Below are 27,079 nucleotides of genomic sequence, written 5' to 3'. Positions count from 1 at the left end.
AGCGTTTTTACTAGGTGGGAAATACTTAACCAAAAATCTCTCTGCTAATTCTTGTCATGTAGATATAGAACTTGGTGGAAATGAATTGAGTCATGCTCGTGCTCGATCTTGCGATGAGTACGAAAACATCTTCAACCTCAGCATGTCTTCAGTCACACCGACTATCTTGAATGAATCACTCACCTCCATAAACAATTGAAGGTGGAGATGTGGATCGTCCGTGGACATACCACTAAATTGGCCTAACGTTTGTAGCATTTGACACATCACTGGTTTCAATTCAATCTGAGTTGCCTCAATATCTGGCCTTCTAATTCTTGGGTTTAATTCATTGAAAAGTGGCACAGTATACTGTCTGATGCTTCGATCCCTATCATCGGCAATGAGGATAGGATTTCGTACATGATCGGCTTCATTACCTTGGTCTTGATTCTGATTTCCAAGGTCCATCTCGACTTGTCTTTAAGCTGTTCATTCACATCTTCTTTGTCTAAAAGTTTGCTCAATTTCAGGGTCTATAGGGAGTAAATCTATAATTCGATCTATGCTCATAAACACTTGAAAAGAAAATCACAAAAATCACAAAAATAAATAATTTCACGAAAAAAATGACTATGGCAACAGTTTACAATCCCCAACAACGACACCAAAAACTTGTAACGCGTAGGTTTGTGCAAGTGTACACAGTCGTTATCAAGTAATAAGTTTCGAGTTATTGTCTCCACAGGGATTATTTTTGTGCTAAGTCACTTAATTTGTAAAATTATATTAACAATTTGGTAAATAAAAACACAATATAGTTGAGTAAGTGGTGATTAAAATATATTAAACTAAATGCCATTATCCCTAATGCAAATTATCCTGAGTATGCAAACTATATGAATGAGATAGTTTTTCTAAAATTAAACATAATTTGCAACAATTATAACATAAATAAACTAGGATAATTACTTTAGTTAAACTGAATTTATTATCAACATGCTTAATAACATTTGGAAAAACATTTCATAACCCTTTATGAAATTTTTTCCCTACATTAGACTTGTGTCGCAACACATGACTTCAAATGTAAATTCTTGAATTGGCTTGGTTGTGTTGCGACCACATAAGTTTGTGTTGAGACCACGGAAGCTTGTGTTGCGACTTGACTATCATTCCTGATGCTTCTTGGCTTAAAAATAGGTGTCATGTACACTCAATTAAAGTAGTAAAACTATCTTAAGGCTGATATTGGCCTAATGGATCAACTAACTCAAAATATTATGGAAAAACCCTTATTTTGCAATAATTTAACTTTAAGCTAAGAAAACTTAAAATGCAATAAAAGATACTAAAATAGCTAGAAACAAACTTGTTAAATGTCGAAAAGTACCTGAATTGCCACAACAATTTGTGGCAGGACAATTTTTCTACTCTAAATACTCCTCAATAGAATAGAATTGTAGAAAGAAGACAAGGTAGACTTAAGGCCAAAGACTCAATTCACCTTCCACGAGTTGTGGAAGGGTAGAAAGCTAATTGTGAAATACTTTTATATCTTTGGAAGTACCTGCTTTATCTTGAAGGATCGAAAGCATCAAGAGAAGTTTGATTCCAAGTCTGATGAAGGTGTGTTTCTGGGGTATGCCACAAATAATTGAGCCTATAGAGTCTAAATAGGAGGACCCAAAAGGTAATTGAGTCTATCAATGTGGGGATCGATGATGAAGGTTCATATGGAAGAAATTTGATTAAGTATGATCCTTTGAAATCCTTAATGGAATTTGTAGTGTTTGTTGGCTCTGGTGCCCTAATTGTAGTATTTTCGTCTAAGTACACTTGTAATTTTTTTTAAAAATAGATTGGTTAATAAAATTATTTATGAATTACATTAATACTTTTTACAATTATCCTTATGTGGTTTTTGCATGCAAAGCAAATTAGAAGCATGTTTCTCACAAGTTTTCTAATGTTTAAACTAATACTGAGAGGTATTACGTTGTCAGATTGTAATACGAAAAAGACATCTTATATTAGTAGACGAACCTAAACATGTCCTTAGTCTAATTGGAAATGAGCAAACTGATAAAAAGACTAATATGTCATCTATCAAGTCTTATTAGGGAGATGCTTTGTCTTGGGCATCGAAGCAAACGACTCCCAAAAGATAGGACATAGATGTGATTGACTAGACTGACAGTACATCGAACTGGACCCAAAAAGAATAGATCCTGAATCTGTTTATTGATTTATTCACTTGTTACATTCATGGTGTGACATACCTAAATCCTGAGTGAATGATAGAGTATGTATGCATGACTCGTATACTTCAATGTAAGTAAAATCTTGAGTTTAAATAGATAAGGAATCTAAAGCTATTGCATTAGGTATATATAACGTGTAGGTTTGTGCAAGTGTACACAGTCGTTATCAAGTAATAAGTAAGTATCGAGTTATCGTCTCCTATGCTAAGTCACTTAATTTGTAAAATTATATTAAGAATTTTGTAAATAAAACACAATATACTTGAAAAATGGTGATTAAAATATATTAAACTAAATACAATGATCCCTAATGCAAATTATCCTAAGTATGCAAACTATATGAATGAAATATATTTTTGTAAAATTAAACACAATTTGCAACAATTATAACATAAATAAACTAGGATAATTACTTTAGTTAAACTCAATTTATTATCAACATGCTTAATAACATTCGGAAAAACATTCCATGACAACTCGATCTTTTATGAGTTTGGAAACCACATTAAGTCATTTCGAAATCCTTTACTTAGTAAATACGCATTTTACTGATCCTTATTTACTAAGGGTTTCTTAGCATTCGTGTAAGGTAACAGGGACGTGTCAGGTTTGAAATAATTTAATCACACAAATCTAAAAACTATGCAGATAACAGAGCTTGGTCAGAGTTGTTATGCAACCTTCAACTTAATCAGGTCAGGATCTAAATTGAGAATGCACATTTCAATTATGTGTCCATTAGTCGTCGTTTGATCAGGATCGCTCAACTAATTTAGGTGTATTTCAATCACGTATGAACGAAATACAGACTTGATTTTAATTAAAAACTTGATTGATTGAGGCAAAAACATTATAAGCATGAATCAAATAAATATTATTTAATCAAAACAATCATCTTAGTTTAAATAAAATTAAGCTAACATTGTTGTAAACAAGAACAAATAACACATAGCAAACATCTTTATATTAAATTAAAGAAAAGGAAGGTTAGACTGAATTCAGAGTGGCTGTCATCCAAGACTCTGACTAACTAGGCTCCTTCGTTCCTTTGCTTTGCTCCTTTACTGATGGTTCTCTAAGGTGGCCGACCAAGGTTATTTAAGAGGCTTAATTGCTAAAATCTCTATGAAGAGATGATGCTAGGCATGAGAATGGAAAAGACTAAGAGAATTTAGAGAAAAGAGAGAATGATGAATGATGAGAATGAAGAAATGAGAGGGTTTTATTTATAGGTGAGAAGAGGGAGATAGTTTGCTAAAAATAGTGGATGTTAACCTCTTCAAGTCTCTTAAATTGTGGCCAGCCATGCTTAGTGTCTTTTGACTTGATTTTTTGCTTGATATTTAAGCAATTTTGGATGCCACACAACTCAGGACTGAGACTCGGTCAATCGTAAATCTTCGGGCAAATCTCTAATTTCTTCGACATTGTAAGGACCTTGTGTAATTAAACCAAAAAATGGTTTAAATGGACAGCCATGTGTAGCCGAATATTAGGTTGACTTGGTCTCCAATTTGGATGGTTTTGTAATCCAGCAAAACTATCAAACCTATCCAGAATAAATCAACTAGTTAGAGGACCAAACAATAAAATTTATCCAATTTAATTAATTAATTTAAAACCCAAATTATTAATGAAATATTTTAAAATGAATTATTAAATATAATTTTATATTTTATTATTTAATTTAATCATGCATGGCCCACTTTATGTCTTAAAAATATAATGTATAGAAATTAATATAAAATAAGTCATTTATTGCATGAAAACTATATAATAAAGCATAGAATCACATTTTAATAATTTACGTGTCCTAATTTCATATTTTCTCATATTTCATTAATTTATTAAACAGTTACTTAGTTTTAACAACGAATTTAAGTAAAAAAGTGATAAATTCCATAGGAAAAATCCTATATATTTTTTGCATTTACAGTGTACAACTTTTGTAGTATATAGCGTCATTCACAATAGTGGATTTCATAGCCTAAGACATGGGAAAATTATATTCTCTCATTAGCATTACATGGTTGATGAAAAGTAAATGCGGCCACAGGTCGTTTGTCTTCGTGATGAATGACTTGATTACTATTTTATAGTAATTGACATTTCATGAAGGAAGATGTTATTTTTTAAGAATAGATTGGTTAGTACAATGAATTATGCATTATATTAATACTGAAAAACAATGTGTTCTTTGAAAAATATTAGAAAAGGAATGTTTTAAAATGTAAAAAATTACTTTGTAATTCAGTATAATTGATTATGAAGCTTAAAAGGTAATTTATTCAAAATGTGAATAAATTTAAGACTTTGAGTAATATAGATAATTGAAAAAAGAAGTACATATGTTCCTTTTAAATTAAAAATAAAGATTATTAAATTAATCATGAAGCATAGTTGGAAAATGCATGAACATTAAATTGAATCAATTTTCATTCTAAATGATTACAATATTCCTTTTAATAAATTTTGGGAAATCGCTAAAATTCATTTTAATTAACCATTTTCCTTAATTCATTAACTAATTAATGCTATATTAGTTAAGTTTTATTACTTTAATCATATATATACAATTTTAATTAATCTAATTACAACTAATAAACAACATGTATTCACAATTTAAACATTCAAAATCATGTTTAACAAACAACAATTAAATCATACAATGGACTTATCTTAGCCACAAAGCTATCCACTCCTTGACAAGCTACAATTAATGTAACGCCCTAAAAATTTATGTTTTGATTTGTTGGTTGTTGTCGTGTGATTTGATTTGATTGAGTGGTTAAGTGTGTAGCGTATTTACTTAAGGTTTTGTGTTTGAGTCTCTATATGCATAAGAAATATTTTATCTTCTTCATTCTCTAGCAAGATGGTGGGGTTTGGATTAAAATTTCTTTTTCCAAAATATCCCATGTTTTCCTTGTTTCAAGTCCATTTTGTTTTTATTTTATTTTTATTCATTTTCTTTTTCTGTTTCTCACCTTTCATTAATTGCTTTTCTTTTTCATTTAATTTTCTTTCTCCCTTCCTACTTTTTTCTCCTATTCGTTTCTTTTTTGCTCTTTTGTTTTGTGTTCTTTCTCCTGTTGCCATAACTTTCAATTAGTTTTGGTTCTTTTGCCTTTGTTTAGTCGGGTTCAATTCGTAGAGGTAAGGTTTTTTTTTTCTCAATTCCTTTGCTACAATTGTTCGTTATGCATTTGGCCTTGCTAAAATTTTGAGATTGTGGTGTAAAGATTCATATTTTGGGTTATCTAATTAATTTGATTCATTTTAGGGGAAGTTCATGAAATGATTTGTGATCCTCTAATGTCCTAAATTTCATGTGATTGTTATCGGATAGTGGTATGAGTTTCGAATGTATTTTTGGAGGTTTTTAAAAAATATTGAAAAGAAATTTTAAAAAAATTTTAAAAAATTAAGTTGTAATTCATATATTGTGAGCATAAAAGGTAATTCATTCAAAATGATTTTGAATAAATTTAAGACTTTGAGTAATATAAATAATGTGGATACACAATCATCGAGATCACTAGCACAATCGCCATCATTATATATGTATAGATTAGAGTCAGAACCATCAAATACTCAAAGACTAAGATTTTTTGTTTGTTGCAAGTAATGCAATAATCGTTTGTCTATTCTCTAGAGTAATCCAAATGGATTGTGTATGAATTGGGATAATTTATTGACAAAGTAACAAATATACAACCTTGTGACTGTCAAATATTGTAGTTTTCCAAGCACCATCGTGGACTTAGAAGCATCAGTGGAATTAAATCCATCATTTGAGACTAAAACTTCTAAATAATTCATGGGCTTTGAACACATTTTCTCTCATGCATATTTGTCTTATGAATAATAAGTTGTTCTTAAATTTTATTTACAATATCTAGAAAATCATAACTCCAACTTTCTTGATTAAAACTAAACAGAAGAACTAATTAATAAGAAAGTTCACATATTGAAGACAAAGAGCCTACGTTCTTTTGTTGAACATTTCGTACATATTTCAACAAGAAAACATCACTAGTTGTTGAGTGTATATGTGTGTGTGAATGTGGAAGGTTTTGGTTTGTTGTTTGTTTCATTATTGAGTTGTGTGGAGGGTTTTCATGGTTCATTCAAAATCACATGCTTGATGCAAAAATAGAACTATCAATGGACCTACCTTTTGCCTCATCGTATTCTAGGTTTTTGTTGGGTCTTCCTTCCACTTTTTTTCATTACCACTTAGTCATGTACCTTTCTTTGATTTGAATAATAGGGACTTTTGTTCCACTAAATTAAGCACATTAAACATGAATTAATATCCTGAAAATATTAAAATAAGAAATTAGCATACATAATTGAGAACAACAATCAAGTATTTATCATGTAAATCAGAAATCAAAAAATAAGATTTATCATAGGTTTCATCTTTCCTAGGTATCTAGGGAATTAGTTCATAATCGTAATTAGAAACATCTCAAGATCAGAAAAACCATAAGAAATAAAGAAACTTGTAAAAACTTGTAAAAACTTGTAAAAACTTCAAAAGAAATTAAAAGGAGGTCTTCGATCTTGATGGAGACCCACTTTCGAGTTGATTTTGATAGTGTTCTTCAAGTGTTTTCTTTGATCTTCTCTTATGGCTCCCTTATGTCTTCTTCTAAGTGGTATTTATAGACTTTAGAATGCTCAAAAAGCCTAAAAAAAGTTTTTCACATATTTGTGAAGCAAGGTGCGAAATCGACACAGACTTGCATATAGGCGTGTGTCCAGCCCCGTGTGAAAATGCCCAACCTGTGTGGCTCTTGAAAATAGCTTTATTTGTCCAATTTTGGCTCTTTTTTGCTTCTTTCGTTCCCAAATGCTCTCCTAAATATAAAAACATGAATTTAAAAGATTAGGAGCATCAAGTTCACTAATTTGCATAAATATTCATCTAAAAATGCATTAAGAATAGGTTTAAAATATGTTACTTTTATATCTTATCATTTGTGAACCATTTTAAAACTATTTTTAAGGATTTAACCCTAAGGGAATTTTAGCCATTTTACCACTTAAAACTAAACTATCTCAATTTTAATTCTAAATGATTACCAACTTCCATTTAATGAATTTTGGGAAACCCCTAAAATTCATTTTAATTAACCATTTTCCCTAATTCATTTACTAATTAATGTTATATTAGCTAAGTTTTATTACTTTAATCATATTTATACAATTTTAATTAATCTAATTACAACTAATAAGCAACATGTATTCATAATTTAAACATTCAAAATCATACTTAACAAACAACAATTAAATCATACAATGGACTTACTTTAGCCACAAAGCTATCCACTCCGTGACAAGCTACAATTAATGAAACGCCCCAAAAATTGAAGTTTTGATTTGCTGGTTGTTGTCGTGTGATTTGGTTTGGTTGAGTGGTTAAGTGTGTAGTGTATTTGCTTAAGGTTTTGTGTTTGAGTCTCTATATGCGTTTTTTCATTCTCTAGCAAGATGGTAGAGGAGTTTGAATTAGATTTAAAGTATTGGAAAGAAAATATGATTAGTTAGTGGGATAGGATTTGATTTCTTTTATTTTGTTTTTTTATTTTTATTTATTTTCTTTCCCTATTTCTCACTCCTATTGCCATCACTTTCAATTAGTTTTGGTTCTTTTGTCTTTGTTTAGTCGGGTTCAATTTGTAGAGGTAAAGTGTTTTTTTTTTCTCAATTCCTTTGTTACAATTGTTCATTGGGCATTTGGCCTTGCTAAAATTTCGAGATTGTGGTGTAAAGATTCATATTTTGGGTTATTTAATTAATTTGATTCATTTTAGGGGAAGTTTGTGAAATGATTTATGATCCTCTAGTGTCCTAAATTTCATGTGATTGGTATCAATTAGTGGTAAGAGTTTCGAATGTGTTTTTGGAGGGTTTTTAAAAATATTGAAAAGAAATTTTGAAAAAATGTAAAAGAAAAATTAACTTTTAATTCATATAATTGACCTTAAAGGTAAATCATTCAAAAATGATTTTGAATAAATTTAAGACTTTGAGTAATATAAATAATTGAAAAAAGAGTAAAAATACTATCACCATTTTTGGAGGGTTTTAAAAATATTGAAAAGAAATTTTTAAAAAAATGTAAAAGAAAAATTAACTTGTAATTCATATAATTGACCTTAAAAGGTAAATCATTCAAAAATGATTTTGAATAAATTTAAGACTTTGAGTAATAAAAATAATTGAAAAAAAAGAGTAAAAATACTATCACCACACCATCACATAGAATTGAAAACAAGACCTCCTTCACACCAACACTCCACTTATTCACCACACCAACAAGCCCATTCTATTAATTATTTGTCAACTTTCACTTAAAAACCTACTGACCAAAGATAGGGCTTATTCATAAAAATACTAAAATTTGCCAAGGTCCTGGCTTGAACTTTGGACCTCTCACACACCCAGAACACTTAACAACTAAAATAGATACACAATTGTGTCACCTTCGCAAGAACAAAAATAAAAATTATGGGGCATTACACGAAGAGTTTCAAAAGTAGCCATAAGAGCACGATACTTAGCTTCGGTTGAAGATTGTGCAATAGTAACTATTTTTTATATCCAACTGATTGGAGTGAAACTATAAAATAAAATATAGTCTAATGTGGATACACAATCATCAAGATCACTAGCACAATCGCCATCATTATATATGTAGAGATTAGAGTCACAACAATCAACTATTCAAAGACTAAGATTGTTTGTTTGTTGCAAGTAACGCAATAATCGTTTGTCTATTCTGTTGTGTAATCCAAATGGATTGTGTATGAATTGCGATAATTGATTGAAAAAGTAACAAATGTACGACCTTGTGAATGTCAAATATTATAGTTTTCCAACCACCATCTTGAACTCTGAAGCATCAGTGGAATTAAATCCATCATTTGAGACTAAAACTTCTAAAGAACTCATGGGCTTTGAACACATTTTCTCGCAAGCATATTTGTTTGATGAATAATAAGTTGTTCTTAAATTTTATTCATAATGTAATCACTGACTTTTGTCTGGCTCAAATTTTATTTTTTAAATTATATTTTGACCCCATAACTTTTTAAAATTACATTTTGACCTCTTAACTTTCTTAAAATTATATTTTGACCCCTTAGCTTTCTAAAAATTTCATTTTGACCCCTCAATGTTCAAAAAATTATATTTTAACACCTAAACTTTTAGGAAATTAAATTTTGACCCATTAACTTTCTAGCAATTACACTTTTGCCCCAAAAGTTTTGCTTCATTTACAATTTGGTCTTTCTTACAGCCGCTAGTGCAAGTTGCGCACCTGCACGGCGGCAACCAGCCTAGGCTCATCATGGCCTCCCTAGCCACATACCACCTTCAAAAAGAAGCAAAAATCAACTATAACAGGGGTATTTTTCCCCCAAAATCGAAACCCCCCGAAATAAAAAAAAAGAGAAAAGACGAAAGAAATGAGAAGAGAAAAGGAAGAAGAGGGGGACCGTCGGCACCGTCGCACCACAGGCGAAGGAAGTAACAGTATAGCGACGACAGCGTGAAAGAGGCGGCAACACAAGCTAAGGTTTTAAGGAAGAAGAAAAAGAAAGGAAAAACCAAAAAAAGAAGGAAAAAAACAAAAAAGGAAAAATAAAAATAAAAATAAAAAATTTTAAAGAAGTCGGGTCGGGCGTTATTCGGCCAACCAGCAGCCAATCAACAAACCAGGCAGCAGGCCTGACCCAGCAGGCCCATCACACCCAGGCCCAAGCAACAAAGAAGGAGAAGAAAAAAAAGAAACAAAAAGAAAAAAAACTAGCAGGCCTGTAGCAGGCCCACTTTGTGCAGCCCAGTAGGGCAAGCCCAACGCAGGCAGCCCAGCAAAATGCCCAATCTAGCGTAAGACCAGTAGGCAGGCCAGCAGCCGATCACCAATAGCAAGCTCATAGAAGCAGCCCAATAGCAGCAGGCCAAAAAAAAAGAAAGAAAAAAAAGAAAGAAAAAAAAAAGAGCCCTGGTCGTTTATCCCGTTCTTCAAGCCCGTAATTTCGGGCTTTTCGATAATTTCTTTTTTTACCCACTTTTAATTTAATTCATGTATTTTGATGACATCCCTTTTTTAATATTATTGGTATTTTTAGGCATTTTTTATTTTTTATTTTGTATTTATATTTTGTATTTTATTTTATTTTTTTAAATTTAAATAATTTTAATAAATAAGGAAACGAATCGATTTGACACTAAGTCGTTGATTTCATCGCTATGTTGGGTGAATATCATTGGTTCGTGTTAAATACGATACGCCATTTTAAAAAAATTAAAAAAATTAAAAAAAGTTCTCGGGTTTTAAAATAAAATGTTTATTTTTAGGTTATTTTTAAATTATCAAAATTTTATTTTTAAAATGTATATAACAAAATAATATGTTATTTATCAATATTCTCATTTTTTTAAACATAGGATCGTGATTAAATATTAAATTGAACTCGTATTTTTAAAAATTAAGACAATGCACGTTTAACGAGATACCAATTTTGGGCATCGCGATGGTGCTAATACCTTTCTCGCGCGTAATTTTTTCTCCAGATTTTTAACGCGGACCTAAGGTTGACTCTTTTTTTAGAAAATTTTAAAAAGTTTTCTTTTAAATGGAGAATTCAATAGGTGTCCGATCACACCTAGAGAAAAAGACCGGGGGCGACTCCCTTTTTTAAATAAAATCGAACTCTATTTTCAAATTTTCAATAATCACTTTGACTAGCACCCATGCAAATATTTTTAGGTCACTACAGTTGGCGATTCCACTGGGAAATTTTTTCCTAGAGTCGAGTCTGATGTTAAACGCGTATTGTCAAACTTTTCAAAATTCCTTGTTCAAATTAATTTTTAATCGTGATCCTTGAATTCTATTTTTTTAAAAGTCATGCATCTGCATTCAGTTTTCAAATTAATATTTTTCTAACTTGTTTTATTTTTCTTTTTTTTTCAGCTCTAAGTTTTACGATTTTAGTTTGTTTTTAGTGAAAATAAAAAAAAAACAAAAAAGGTTTGTGAGTTTCTCCCCACACACCGTGCACTTGCATTCTTGCATAACATGAGCTCTCTACCTGGGCTCCATCCGTTTAAGTGGAAGTAAATGCTACGCTTTCATGAATTAACTCGTCCCTCCGCACAAGCTAGTGAAATACTTTCGGGTTACATATGACTTATGCTTTCGTGGGTTAACTTGTCCCTCCGCATAGGCATAAGTAAATGTAATCCCTCGAATTGAGCTCGTCAGCCTGTGATGGGTGAAGACCGAGGCTTCATACTAGCCTTAGTACGTGACAGTATGGACAATTTGAGTACCTTTTCTAGAACCAAAACCACATATAGTGAATCGTACGAGCCACCCAATTAGAGCCATGCCGAACCTCTGTCCGTTGAATAGTCACCAAAATAAGTACACAGGAGAATTATCCTCTACCTTGTATTTCTTTTACATTTACATCTTTTGCAAAGGAATCAAATTCGTGAAATAGATTTGGATCGGGTAGATTATCTGATGAGCATGTGGGGTAGGTTTATTTCGCAAAGCATAATGGGGTAAAAATGTAAGTTAGTTCCTAAAAAGATACACGTTTCGATAGCTTAATTTGTTAGATTTATTGTGGTTTTTCCTCAGTTCATATTTGTTCTGATTACTAACCAAGGTTATTTGTCTTCATTTTATTTCTCATTTTGCATCATAGGCATCCTATTAGGAAAGTGTTGATTAGAGGTTGGTTACCAAAAATGGGTTTCTGATGGAGGTGTCAATTACACAAGTAACCGAGAAAAATGTTGTAGTCCAAAACTAGTCTTTGAGGACCCAAAAAGTAAAAGGGATAGTTTAAAGGAAGGATATATCTCCGATCTTCCCGAAAAGATGACTTTGAATGGTCGTCAGAATAACCCCAAAGACTTGACTAGGATCTGGAAACAATGAGACTCAGGCACTGGAGCATTTTTATTAGCAAAATATTTTGTAATGGACTCTTTTGATTAATGAAACACCTAAATATGGGCCTATCTTAACCTCAACACCTATTTTTTGCATATTTATGCATGATTGACATTCATTCATTCAGTCATTCAATCATTCATTCATTGCACCCTAACCATTCACTAAGGCTAAAACCGCATAATCCACAGTTGTGACACTACAAGTCTGGAATCATGTCATTCTTCTAGGACGCGTCTAAGAGCTAGATCTATGGATGCTGAACTCAATGAGAGAATTTAAATAAGAGAAAGGACCCAAAGAGAGTTGCAAGAGCAGTTGGCTAAGTCACTGCAAGAAGCAAGAGATTTGATGGTAAGATCTCGAGAGGAGTCACTCGAGCAAAAGGAACAAATGGCCAAAATGATGGAGATGATGATAACTTTGGTCAAAAGAAAGGGACCCATACAGAGCCCTGATATCATGGAGCCCCAGTAAAGAGATAATAATGATTAGGATCCACTCTATCCCCTAGTATTTACTCCACCTTATGCCTATACAATGTAAAGAGGATATCCCCAAGGGGAACCCACAATCTTGGAGCAACGTCTTGCCCACCTGTTCATCTAGGTTAAGGTATATTCGTATCGAACCCTAGAGCTAATCCTGTCGATCCAATTGTTCCAGATCTGGACGATCCGATAGAAATAGCAAGGTTGAAAATGGATGAGCATGATACTCAAGATAGGTATAAGATCTTGGAAGAAAGGTTCAAAGCAATAGAAGGTACTGAAGTCTTCTCGGTGTTGAGTGCCAAAGAGCTCAGTTTGGTACCCGATCTAGTTCTACCCCCGAAATTGAAGACACCAAAGTTTGAAAAATATGATGGGACAACTTGCCTAAACACACATCTTATCATGTTTTGCTGGAAGATGACTAGCTACGTGAATGAGGATAAATTCTTGATACACTGTTTCCAAGACAGTTTGGTTGGACCGGCTCTTCGGTAGTATAATTAGCTCAGTAGAGAAAGGATTCGATTATGGGAGGACTTAGCATTAGCATTTTGTGAGCAATACAAGCATGTATCAGATATGGTACCTGATCGACTAACTTTACAGATGATAGAAAAGAAGCTGATAGAGACTTTCAAACAATATGCACAAAGATGGAAGGATATTTCAACTCAGGTGGTCCCCTCATTAACTAAAACAGAGAAAAAATTTCACTTCATCAACACTCTGAAAGCGCCATTTTATGATAAGTTGGTAGGAAGCACCACGAAGGACTTTGCAGACATTGTAATATTTAGGGAGCTTATAGAGAACATCATCAAGAGTGAGAGGATAGAAAGCCCTGAGAGTTCAGAAAGAGCAGTACCCGCAAGGAAAAATGAGCCAAAAACTCATATAGTCGGAACTGAGAGCCACTATATCTCTAATCCGTACCCAGCCTAACCACAACCTCGTTATCGCCCGCCTTTAAACTTCTAGTTTCCTCCCCAGGGTATTTACTGTCAAGCACCTTCTCCTTACCCCGTTTATGCCATGAATAACCAAAGACCATTCACCATGTTCCTAGCAAACACTATGCCCACACAAAGCCAACCCAAAAATGACCAAAGACTAGTGAAACCCAGTTCTGAAAAGCCTCAGTTCGCCCCAATTCTTGTGTCATACGAAGAGTTATACCTAAAAGTGTTGGAGAATCAATTAATATCCCCACATTATATGGCACCCTGAATCCCCCATACCTAAAATGGTATGATCCTAACACTAGTTGCATGTACCACACTAGAAATCAGGAGCATTTTATAGAAAATTGCCTTGCTTTTAAAAAGAGGGTTCAATATCTCATTGATGCTGGCATTCTATGATTTGATGCGTTAGTAATGTGGCTGAAAATCCTCTTCTTAACCATGCTGATACGAGCCAAGGAGGTGACACTCAAAGGGTTGTCTTTCCTAGTGGTCCAATCACTCGAAGCAAGGCACGACAATTAAAATCAAAGATGAATGCTTTTGTCCAAGACTTTGTTGCTACAAATTTAATTCATCATGTTTGTGACATTGACAAATACGAGAATGCAATTCACTGGACCAATCTTCGAATAGTGAAAGCCCATAAATTGGTGGATTAATCTTTTATGTGTCTTATTATTATTATTATTTACTTAATTCTCATTGGTTGGGACACATCATTTATAAGTTAAGTAATTTTATTGGTTAGGTTATTATTTATTTATTTTCTTAGATAATTTTAAAGAGTTTTATTAGGATTCAATTACTCTTTAAAGAGTTTTTATTAGGACTCAATTACTCTTGAAAGAGTTTTATTAGGATTCAATTACTCTTGTAATTTTCCTATAAATAGGCTTGTTTTCTACACATTAGAAAAAGGGGGGAATAAAAAGAAGAGTATTTGTTTTCTTTCAAAATTGTGTGAGGCAAATTTTTGGGAGTAGAGTGATTCTTCTCTTGCTATTTAGTTTGGAGTTTGTTACTTTCGAAGGTATTTCGGAGTTGCAAACATTCAAATTTCTTTCCCGTTCATCGGTGTTTCTAGAGGTTCTTCTTCTAGGAGTTTCGTAGGGAGCCGCTCAATCATTGGCGTTTTTGGTTAGAAGTTAACCAAGGGTTCTATAGGGCAAATCTATCCTTTTTATTATTATTACTTAACTAATTTTATTTATTCTCATTTTTTTATTTCTAATTTGTGTTTCTCTTGTGTCTAGATCCGGGTTTTCGCATCAGTTAGTATCAGTTTCAGGCCAGTCCGTGCTATTTTTGAAGCTAAAATCAAATCCGAAATGAGTCAAAATACCAAAAATACTTTTCATCGGTTTCGTCGATTCTTTTTTGAAGTTTGTGTTTATTCTCCTCTTATTCTTTAAAAAAAACAGCAAAAAGAAAAAGAAAAAAAAACAAAAAGCGCAAAAAAGAATCGCAAAAAAAAAAGAAAAAAAAGTTGCCTACCTTTCATACGTAGGTTTCTTCTTTTCCTATTATTGTTATTATTTTTATATTTCCCAAAATTGAATTTCTTTTCCTGTTTATTTTTCTTGACTCAAGTATAATTAAAGCTTCAATTTTTGAAAATTTTAAGACACCAAACGTTTCCAATTTTTTTTTGTTTTTTTTTAAATTTGGTTAGAGTTTTTCTGAAGTTTTCTTCTTATTAAAGCTTTTCTTTGACTCTAGAGTTAGGGATCATTGCAGGTCTACGTTTTTTTTTCTCTTACGCTTTCTAACACTTTGTTTCTTCTTGTGTTAGCAGATATTAAAGGCACGCACAATTCCTTCATTTGTGTAGCCTCCATTACAAATTGCCTCGTCAAGATTATTGGCCTCTTAGAGCAATTAGGGTCTTCATTGTTTATTTGAAGTTTGCACCTCCATTATTTGATCTTGATTAGTAACCCTCTCCAAACATATTTACAAGTTTTGAATCATTCAGAGAGTTATTCTTTTGAGAGCTAACGAGTGAGGTTATTATTATTTTTTCTTTCTTGTTCCTATTTGTTTGATCTTTCACAGATACCATGCCGCTCACTAGATCCCAAACTAGTAAAAATGAAGGGGATGAGCAAAAAAGAGAGAACGATCCTTTGGTCGAGTTGTTACAAAAAGAGATGAAAAAGTTGCAAACTCAATTCGAACATCGCATGACCCAGATGTTACAGGAGCAAAGGGAGTATCTTGATACAAAACTTACAACTCAAGAGAGATACATTGCCGATAATTACAAGAAGTTGAACGAAGCCTTTATAAGCCGATCAAATTCGCGAGATAGAACTTTTAAACGAAGGGAGGACCATGTTTTTGATGATGACTTTGAGTCCGAGTATGTACCTAGAGAAAGGGTGGAACGAAACAATGACACCCCCAAACCAAAATTTCCTTCTTTCTTAGGGAAGAATGATCCTGATGCTTACCTTGATTGGGAGGAAAAGATGGAAGCAGTCTTTCCTTGTTACAATTACTCTGATGAGAAAAAGGTAACATACGCTGTTGCTGAATTCATTAATTATGCACTAACATGGTGGAATCAATTATGTAAAAGTAGGATTCTTTATAGAGAGTAACCTGTTACTACTTGCGTTGAAATGAAGCGCATCTTGTGAAAACGGTTTGTTCCACCATACTGTTATCGAGAACTCCATCAAAGACTCCAACATCTTGTTCAAGGAGATAGATCTGTGGATGACTACTACAAAGAGATGGAGACTATTCAGATTAGAGCCAATCTTGTTGAAGAGGCTGAGGTAACTATGGCTAGATTCCTTGCTGGCCTAAAGCCTGAGATTGTAAATCGAGTTGAGTTACAACACTACATGGATGTTGAAGAGATGCTTCAAACCGCACTCACCATTGAAAAGTAATTACGCAAGAAAGGGACACCGAGGGGAGCTAGTTCAGTTTCTAATCCTGCTTGGAGAGAAAATTGGCAAAAACAATATGATAGATTGTGGAATGGGAGGGATGCACGGTTCAAGCCAAATGAGCCTAGAACTTACTCCAAAGATAGAGGTATGCCTAATTCATTTAAAGGTTCTACTTCTACTAATCAAGCTCCATCTTCTTCTTCTACTTCTCCTAGTGCCATTAAGCAGCCAAAAGATATTACCTGCTTCAAATGCCAAGGAAAGGGTCACTATGCTCGAGAATGCCCTAATAAAAAGTCATTGGTGATTCGAGAAGATGGCGAGGTTGATTTTGAGTCTGATAACGAAGATGAGATGCCTCCTTTGGAAGATGCTGATGATGTGCATACTCATGATGAGTATGAAGAATACTTGGAGTATAGTGAGAAAGCACTTGTTGCTCGAAGGGCTTTAAATGTCCAGTTTAAAGAGAAAGGGCGCGACCAAAGAGATAAAATTTTCCACACGAGATGTTTGATTGGTGGACAACCTAGTTCATTGATCATCGATAGTGGAAGTTGCACCAATGTGGTGAGTTCTTCCCTTGTTGAGAAACTTGGCCTACCTTGTGTGAAGCATCCAAGGTCATACCGCTTGCAATGGCTGAATGATAGTGGGGAGGTAAAAATATCTAAACAATCCTTAGTTTCATTTTCCATTGGTAGATACTCTGATAAAGTTTTGTGTGATGTTGTTCCAATGCAAGCTGGGCACATATTACTTGGACGGCCATGGCAGTTTGATCGACGAGTAAATCATGATGGTTTCCTTAACCAATATACCTTTGTGTTCCTTGGAAAGAAGTTTACCTTGGCTCCACTTCCTCCTCAAGAAGTCTACAATGATCAACTCAAACTTGCTAGTGAAATGGGTAAGGGAAGTGAGGTAAAATCATTGAAAAAGGCTGAGAGTAAAGAGGCCGTTAGTGTTAAAAGCCAACTTAAAGGCCCAACATTGGTGAGTGATTGCACACACAAGTCACGAGATGAGAAAGTGAGTTTATTCGCTAGGTTTCGAGATATCAAATTTGCTCTTTGTATAAAACAAACATTTGTAATTATTAGGTTTAGGGAAAAATTTCTTTTGACTAACCCTAATACACATTTGCCTAGTTGTTTTGTTGATCTTTTGCAGGATTTTGAGGATGTATTTCCTTCTGAAATGCCTAAGGGATTACCTCCTTTACGAGAGATTAAACATCAAATTGACTTTGTGCCTGGTTCGAGTATTCCGAATAGACCAGTCTACCGAAGCAATCCTGAAGAAACTAAGGAGTTGCAAAGGCAAGTTGAAGATCTCTTAGAGAAAGGGCTGATTCATGAGAGTCTAAGCCCTTGTGCGGTTCCTGTACTTCTCGTCCCAAAAAAAAGATGGTTCTTGGAGAATATGTGTTGATTGTAGTGCTATCAACAAGATTACGGTAAAGTATCGATATCCAATTCCTCGATTAGATGATATGTTGGATGAGCTTAATGGTGCATGCATTTTCTCTAAACTTGACTTAAAAAGTGGTTACCATCAAATAAGAATGAAACAAGGTGATGAATGAAAAACTGCTTTTAAGACTAAGTATAGCCTGTATGAGTGGTTAGTCATGCCATTTGGCTAAACTAATGCTCCTAGCACATTCATGAGATTAATGAACCACATACTTAGACCTTTTTTAGGAAAATTTGTCGTTGTGTATTTTGATGACATACTGATTTATAGTAAAACTTTGAATGATCATGTTGAGCATGTTAAATTAGTATTGGATGTGTTAAGGCATGAACGACTCTTTGCTAATCTTGAAAAATGCACCTTTTGTATGGATAAGCTTGTTTTTTTGGGTTTTGTGATAAGTTCTATAGGAATTCATGTGGATGAGGAGAAGGTGAAGGCAATTAAAGAATGGCCTATCCCTAAAACTGTTTCTGAGGTAAGGTCTTTCCTTGGGTTAGCCGGTTTCTACTGCAGGTTTGTTCGTAACTTTTCCACAATTGCTTCGCCTTTGACTGCACTTATTAAAAAGGATGTATCTTTTCATTGGACAGATAAGCAAGAATTAACATTTAATGAACTTAAAGATAAATTTTGTAATGCTCCTATTCTTGTTTTACCTAATTTTGAAAAGACCTTTGAGATTGAATAAGATGCTTCTGGTGTAGGTATAGGTGCCGTCCTCATGCAAGATAGTAAACCACTAGCCTACTTTAGTGAGAAACTTGGTGGAGCACATTTGAACTATTCGACCTATGATAAAGAGTTGTATGCCTTGGTAAGGGCATTAGAAGTTTGGCAACATTACCTTTTACCAAAGGAGTTTGTGATTCACACTGACCATGAATCACTTAAGCACTTAAAGGGACAAGGTAAGTTGAACAAGTGACATGCGAGGTGGTTGAATTCATTGAATCTTTTCCTTATGTTATAAGGTATAAGAAAGGTAAAGATAATATTGTGTCTGATGCTCTATCAAGGAGGTACACTTTACTTAGTACTTTGCATACTAAGTTATTAGGTTTTGAGTATCTCAACGATTTATATGCCATTTGATGGCTATCTTTTTTGAAATAATAGACTATGCTTACCAAAGTGTTCAATTCGAGAATTGTTGGTTCGAGAGGCTCATACTGTTGGTCTTATGGGTCATTTTGGAGTCACTAAGACTTATGATGTGTTACATGAGCATTTCTACTGGCCTAACATGCGAAAACTTGTTGAGAAAATTTGCTCTACTTGCATTACTTGTAAACAAGCTAAATCCACTGTGATGCCTCATGGTCTATATACTCCTCTTCCTGTTCCTAGTTCACCTTGGACTAACATTTCAATGGATTTTGTAATAGGTTTACCAAGGACAAAGCATGGACGAGATAGCATCTTTGTGGTTGTGGATCAATTTTCTAAAATGGCTCATTTCATTCCATGCCATAAGACCAATGATGCAACCCATGTTGCCGATCTATTTTTCCGTGAAGTTGTGAGATTACATGGAATCCCAAGGACTATCGTTTCCGATAGATATGCAAAATTTCTTAGTCAATTTTGGAAGGTGTTATGGGGTAAGTTAGGTACTAAACTACTTTACTCTACTACATGCCACCCTCAAACTGATGGTCAAATCGAGGTGGTAAATCGAGTTTTGGGATCTTTGCTTAGAGCCATAATAGGTAAGAATGTTAAATCTTGGGAAGAATGGATACCCTATGTTGAGTTTGCTTATAATCGCTCATTCATTCTTCCACGGTTTTACTCCTTTTGAGATTGTCTATGGCTTTAATCCACTTATCGTTTTAGATTTGCTTCCTTTACCTTTGAATGAGATTGCTAATTTAGATGGTGAAAGGAAAGCTGATTTAGTGAAAGAGATCCATGAGAAGGCTCGTAAAGCCATTGAGAAAAAGAATGAGTCCAATGCACATCGAGTTAATAAAGGGCGAAAGCAAATCTTGTTTGAACCTGGAGATTGGGTATGGGTGCATATGAGGAAGGAACGATTTCCTTCTAAGAGAAAGAATAAACTTGATGCACGAGGAGATGGACCATTCCAAGTACTCGAGAAAATAAATGACAATGCTTATCGCATTGATCTTCCTGGTGAGTATAGTGTTAGTGCTACTTTCAATGTTTCTGATCTTTCTCCTTTTGAATTTGATGTAGGTTCAGATTCGAGGACGAATCTTCTTGAAGAGGGGGAGAATGATACGAGCCAAAGAGGTGACACTCAAAGGGTTGTCTTTCCTAGTGGTCCAATCACTCGAAGCAAGGCACGACAATTAAAATCAAAGAAGAATGCTTTTGTCCAAGACTTTGTTGCTACAAATTTAATTCATCATGTTCGTGACATTGACAAATACGGGAATGCAATTCACTGGACCAATCTTGGAATAGTGAAAGCCCATAAATTGGTGGATTAATCTTTTATGTATCTTATTATTATTATTATTTACTTAATTCTCATTGGTTTGGACACATCATTTATGAGTTAAGTAATTTTATTGGTTAGGTTATTATTTATTTATTTTCTTAGATAATTTTAAAGAGTTTTATTAGGATTCAATTACTCTTTAAAGAGTTTTTATTAGGATTCAATTACTCTTGAAAGAGTTTTATTAGGATTCAATTACTCTTGTAATTTGCCTATAAATAGACTTGTTTTCTACACATTAGAAAAAGGGGGGAATAAAAAGAAGAGTATTTGTTTTCTTTCAAATTTGTGTGAGGCAAATTTTTGGGAGTAGATTGATTCTTCTCTTGCTATTTAGTTTGGAGTTTGTTACTTTTGAGGGTATTTCGGAGTTGCAAACATTCAAATTTCTTTCCCGTTCATCGGTGTTTCTAGAGGTTCTTCTTCTAGGGGTTTCGTAGGGAGCCGCTCAATCATTGGCGTTTTTGGTTAGAAGTTAACCAAGGGTTCTATAGGGCAAATTTATCCTTTTTATTATTATTATTTAACTAATTTTATTTATTCTCGTTTTTTTATTTCTAATTTGTGTTTCTCTTGTGTCTATATCCGGGTTTTCGTATCACATTCTGACGGGAATGTGACTACGGTAACAAATGAAGTCGAGGGACAAGACAATCCGCGAAGCGCTTTGATTGAAAAGGGTTTTCAGAATATCAGCATAAATGTTAATGAAAACTGTGTAAGAGCTCTTCTAAAATTGGCTCTTTGATTTGAAATATGGGTTTTCCATATCTCATTAATAAAATTATAAACCTTTAGTAGTATACCAGGATTATAAAAATCTTTTATTTTTGAAAGATCTTTTATATCTTGAATTTGTTGTTGTTGCCAAATTTTGATCTTGGGACCATTGTGATTGACTCACCTTTTTTGTGATCAATGAAGAAGTTCCAATTGGTTGGTTTACCATTAGATATGCTAAAACATTTGTTCCAACTGGTTGTTTTACGATTGTATATGGCACACAATACCCCTATTTAGGATAAAATGGGATTTCTACAGGTACAAATCCTTGTTTGGAATTTGATGCTACTTTCCTTTTGTTGAGGTTTTTTTGTGTACTGTTGTCCATTCACCAACTATTTCTGTAGAGGTTTTTTTACCTTTATCCATAATACCTGCTAAAAGAGTCAACAGAGGTTAGTACTCCATAAATTAAAATAAATTATCCAATACTTTTTAGTATGTGTTATCAAACATGTTTAAAAAATTAAATTATTGAAAATATTAATTTTTTTCTCATATATATAATTTTGACTTAGACTATTTTTACATTAGTACAAAATTAGTATATATTTTATATATTTGTTAAAGAGTTTATATATCAGTTAACCATACAATATAGTGACATTTTATTAAAAATGTTGGGGGTTGGGGGTTGGGGGTTAGGTTTGGGGGTTTAGGATGCATGGATGAAACATTTTTTTCATTTAATATTACTAAAAGCAAGGTTTTAACTCTCTTTTCGCCATTTTCATTGTCTAGAGATAAGAATGGTTGAAGGAAAAAACAAAAATTTTGAATTTATTTTTCATTTCTTAGTCATCAAATGCATTCAAAAATAGTCTTACGTGGCATCCACTGATTATGTGATGGGAAAGGCCTACCTAACAATTTTTCTAAAATCTAAGAATTAAATTTCATACAAGAAAATCAAAGTTCAAAATATCTATCAAATAAAAAAAGTAAATTTAAGTACTAAAAAATAAAAGTTGAATAAAGAGTTAAAATTAAATAAAAGTAAAAAAATGAAATTGGATATATGTATATGTATATGTATATGTATATGTATATGTATATGTATTGCCAGGGAAATTTAATATGGGTATCTTCATTGGTCTTCATTTTCAAATTGCCATGGAAATCTATTACTCTATGTTTATCGCTCCTTTTAAAACAATGCTAAGCTTCTCCACCTTACTTGTTTTCATTACTTTTGCTTTGTGTTACCTCTTTAACCTGCAATGGCAGCGCAATGCCAAAAAGCATAAGCAGCCCTCTCTTCCGCATGTGAACATGGTGCATTTCACAAATTTTATAAGCATGATGGCTATCTTTTTCGAAATAATAGACTATGCTTACCAAAGTGTTCAATTCGAGAATTGTTGGTTCGAGAGGCTCATAGTGGTGGTCTTATGGGTCGTTTTGGAGTCACTAAGACTTATGATGTGTTACATGAGCATTTTTATTGGCCTAACATGCGAAAAATTGTTGAGAAAATTTGCTCTACTTGCATTACTTGTAAACAAGCTAAATCCACTGTGATGCCTCATGGTCTATATACTCCTCTTCTTGTTCCTAGTTCACCTTGGACTGACATTTTAATGGATTTTGTAATAGGTTTACCAAGGACAAAGCGTGGACGAGATAGCATCTTTGTGGTTGTGGATCGATTTTCTAAAATGGCTCATTTCATTCCATGCCGTAAGACTGATGATGCAACCCATGTTGCCGATCTATTTTTCCGTGAAGTTGTGAGATTACATTGAATCCCAAGGACTATCGTTTCCGATAGAGATGAGAAATTTCTTAGTCACTTTTGGAAGGTGTTATGGGGTAAGTTAGGTACTAAACTACTTTACTCTACCACATGCCACCCTCAAACTGATGGTCAAACCAAGGTGGTAAATCGAGTTTTGGGATCTTTGCTTAGAGCCATAATAGGTAAGAATGTTAAATCTTGGGAAGAATGGATACCCTATGTTGAGTTTGCTTATAATCGTTCTGTTCATTCTTCCACAGGTTTTACTCCTTTTGAGATTGTCTATGGCTTTAATCCACTTACTGTTTTAGATTTGCTTCCTTTACCTTTGAATGAGATTGCTAATTTAGATGGTGAAAGGAAAGCTGATTTAGTGAAAGAGATCCATGAGAAGGCTCGTAAAGCCATTGAGAAAAAGAATGAGTCCAATGCACATCGAGTTAATAAAGGGCGAAAGCAAGTCTTGTTTGAACTTGGAGATTGGGTATGGGTGCATATGAGGAAGGAACGATTTCCTTCTAAGAGAAAGAATAAACTTGATGCACGAGGAGATGGACCATTCCAAGTACTCGAGAAAATAAATGACAATGCTTATCGCATTGATCTTCCTGGTGAGTATAGTGTTAGTGCTACTTTCAATGTTTCTGATCTTTCTCCTTTTGAATTTGATGTAGGTTCAGATTCGAGGATGAATCTTCTTGAAGAGGGGAAGAATGATACGAGCCAAGGAGGTGACACTCAAAGGGTTGTCTTTCCTAGTGGTCCAATCACTCGAAGCAAGGCACGGCAATTAAAATCAAAGATGAATGCTTTTGTCCAAGACTTTGTTCTACAAATTTAATTCATCATGTTCGTGACATTGACAAATACGGGAATGCAATTCACTGGACCAATCTTGGAATAGTGAAAGCCCATAAATTGGTGGATTAATCTTTTATGTATCTTATTATTATTATTATTATTTACTTAATTCTCATTGGTTGGGACACATCATTTATGAGTTAAGTAATTTTATTGGTTAGGTTATTATTTATTTATTTTCTTAGATAATTTTAAAGAGTTTTATTAGGATTCAATTACTCTTTAAAGAGTTTTTATTAGGATTCAATTACTCTTGAAAGAGTTTTATTAGGATTCAATTACTCTTGTAATTTGCCTATAAATAGGCTTGTTTTCTACACATTAGAAAAATGGGGGAATAAAAAGAAGAGTATTTGTTTTCTTTCAAATTTGTGTGAGGCAAATTTTTGGGAGTAGAGTGATTCTTCTCTTGCTATTTAGTTTGGAGTTTGTTACTTTCGAGGGTATTTCAGAGTTGCAAACATTCAAATTTCTTTCCCGTTCATCGGTGTTTCTAGAGGTTCTTCTTCTAGGGGTTTCTTAGGGAGCCGCTCAATCATTGGCATTTTTGGTTAGAAGTTAACCAAGGGTTCTATAGGGAAAATCTATCCTTTTTATTATTATTATTTAACTAATTTTATGTATTCTCATTTTTTTTATTTCTAATTTGTGTTTCTTTTGTGTCTAGATCCGGGTTTCCGCATCACATGCTGATGGGAATGTGACTACGGTAACAAATGAAGTCGAGGGACAAGACAATCCGCGAAGCGCTTTGATTGAAAGGGGTTTTCAGAATATCAGCATAAATGTTAATGAAAACTGTGTAAGAGCTATTCTAAAATTGGCTCTTTGATTTGAAATATGGGTTTTCCATATCTCATTAATAAAATTATAAACCTTTAGTAGTATACCAGGATTATAAAAATCTTTTATTTTTGAAAGATCTTTTATATCTTGAATTTGTTGTTGTTGCCAAATTTTGATCTTGGGACCATTGTGATTGACTCACCTTTTTTGCGATCAATGAAGAAGTTCCAATTGGTTGGTTTACCATTAGATATGCTAAAACATTTGTTCCAACTGGTTGTTTTACGATTGTATATGGCACATAATATCCCTGTTTAGGATAAAATGGGATTTCTGCAGGTACAAATCCTTGTTTGGAATTTGATGCTACTTTCCTTTTGTTGAGGTTTTTTTGTGTACTGTTGTCCATTCACCAACTATTTCTGTAGAGGTTTTTTTACCTCTATCCATAGTACCTGCTAAAAGATTCAACAAAGATTAGTACTCCATAAATTAAAATAAATTATCCAATACTTTTTAGTATGTGTTGTCAAACATGTTTAAAAAATTAAATTATTGGAAATATTAATTTTTTTCTCATATATATAATTTTGACTTAGACTATTTTTACATTAATACAAAATTAGTATATATTTTATATATTTGTTAAAGAGTTTATATATCAGTTAACCATACAATATAGTGACATTTTATTAAAAATGTTGGGGGTTGGGGGTTGGAGGTTGGGTTTGGCGGTTTAAGATGCATGGATGAAACATTCTTTTCATTTAATATTACTAAAAGCAAGGTTTTAACTCTCTTTTCGCCATTTTCGTTGTCTAGAGATAAGAATGGTTGAAGGAAAAAACAAAAATTTTGAATTTATTTTTCATTTCTTAGTCATCAAATGACATGCAAAAATAGTCTTACGTGGCATCCACTGATTATGTGATGGGAAAGGCCTACCTAACAATTTTCTAAAATCTAAGAATTAAATTTAATACAAGAAAATCAAAGTTCAAAATATCTATCAAATAAAAAAAAGTAAATTTAAGTACTAAAAAAATAAAAGTTGAATAAAGAGTTAAAATTAAATAAAAGTAAAAAATGAAATTGGATATATGTATATGTATATGTATATGTATATGTATTGCCAGGAAATTTAATATGGGTATCTTCATTGGTCTTCATTTTCAAATTGCCATGGAAATCTATTACTCTATGTTTATCGCTCCTTTTAAAACAATGCTAAGCTTCTCCACCTTACTTGTTTTCATTACTTTTGCTTTGTGTTACCTCTTTAACCTGCAATGGCAGCGCAATGCCCAAAAGTATAAGCAGCCCTCTCTTCCGTAAGCAGCCCTCTCTTCCGCCAGGCCCTAAACCTTTGCCTATTGTGGGAAACCTCCCTAAATTCATCATAAACAAGAAGGAAACTTCGGTGTCTCATTGGATACACAGTTTCATGATAAAAATGAACACCAAAATTGCTTGTATTCATCTCAGAAACGTTCATGTGATTCCCATCACTAGTTCTAAAATCAGTCTCCAATTCTTGAGAAAACATGATGCTAGTTTTTCTTCAAGACCCCTTACCATGGCCACTGATGTCCTTTCAAAAGGGCACTTAACCACTATTTTTTCACCTTTAGGAGATCAATGGAGAAAAATGAAGAGAGTTATGGTCAGCAAGATGCTTTCACTGGAAAGACATCGATGGCTTCACGAGAAAAGAGTTGAAGAAGCTGATGACCACGTGCGTTACGTACTGGACCAATGCAAAAATGGTGATGAAGGCGTCCTTGTAGACTTAAGACTAGTTGCCCAACACTATTGTTGCAATGTGACATGGAAGTTGATCTTTAATAAAAGATAGTTGGGAGAAGGGAAATCAGATGGTGGACCTGGTTTTGAGGAAGAAGAATATGTCGACGCCATTTTCGCTTTAGTCATTCATCTTTATTCCTTTTGTATATCCGATTACTTGCCATTTTTGAAAGGCCTCGACCTGGAGAGGCATGAGAAAATCGTGGAGGACACAACTAGTGTTCTAGAGAAATATAACAGTCCCATTATTGAAGGCAGGATTCAACAATAGAGAGTTGGCAAGAAACTGTTGAGAGTTGGCCTGCAATGCAACATGAAACCAGCAGCATGTAGCCATCGAGTTTAGCAACAGCAAAGGAATCTGAACTGCAGCATTGGAGCTTGACCAAATGCAACAGTAGCTTAGTTCATTTTGTTTCAATGTAAACTTGTTTAGTTACAAAATTTTGTAAGAAAGTTAGTAGGATTAGTCTTTGATTAGTCCTTGATGTAATGACTGATTGGTCAGCTACTTTTGTGTATGATTTTAGTTATAAGCTAGTCATGTATTAGTGGGGGCAGTT

The 27,079-nt window shown here is 33.5% G+C and overlaps 1 pseudogene; it reads left to right on the top strand.

Moving 5' to 3' along the window:
• Window positions 1-22,480: 22,480 nt before the first annotated feature.
• On the top strand, window positions 22,481-26,862 carry LOC128042474 (tryptophan N-monooxygenase CYP79A68-like; annotated as a pseudogene).
• The last annotated feature ends 217 nt before the right edge of the window (window positions 26,863-27,079 follow it).

The sequence above is a fragment of the Gossypium raimondii genome, chromosome 7 (genome assembly GCF_025698545.1).
Source record: "Gossypium raimondii isolate GPD5lz chromosome 7, ASM2569854v1, whole genome shotgun sequence".
Taxonomy (NCBI): domain Eukaryota; kingdom Viridiplantae; phylum Streptophyta; class Magnoliopsida; order Malvales; family Malvaceae; genus Gossypium; species Gossypium raimondii.
The sequence above is the reverse complement of the archived record's forward strand: the minus strand, read 5'-3'. Positions and strand labels throughout refer to the sequence as shown.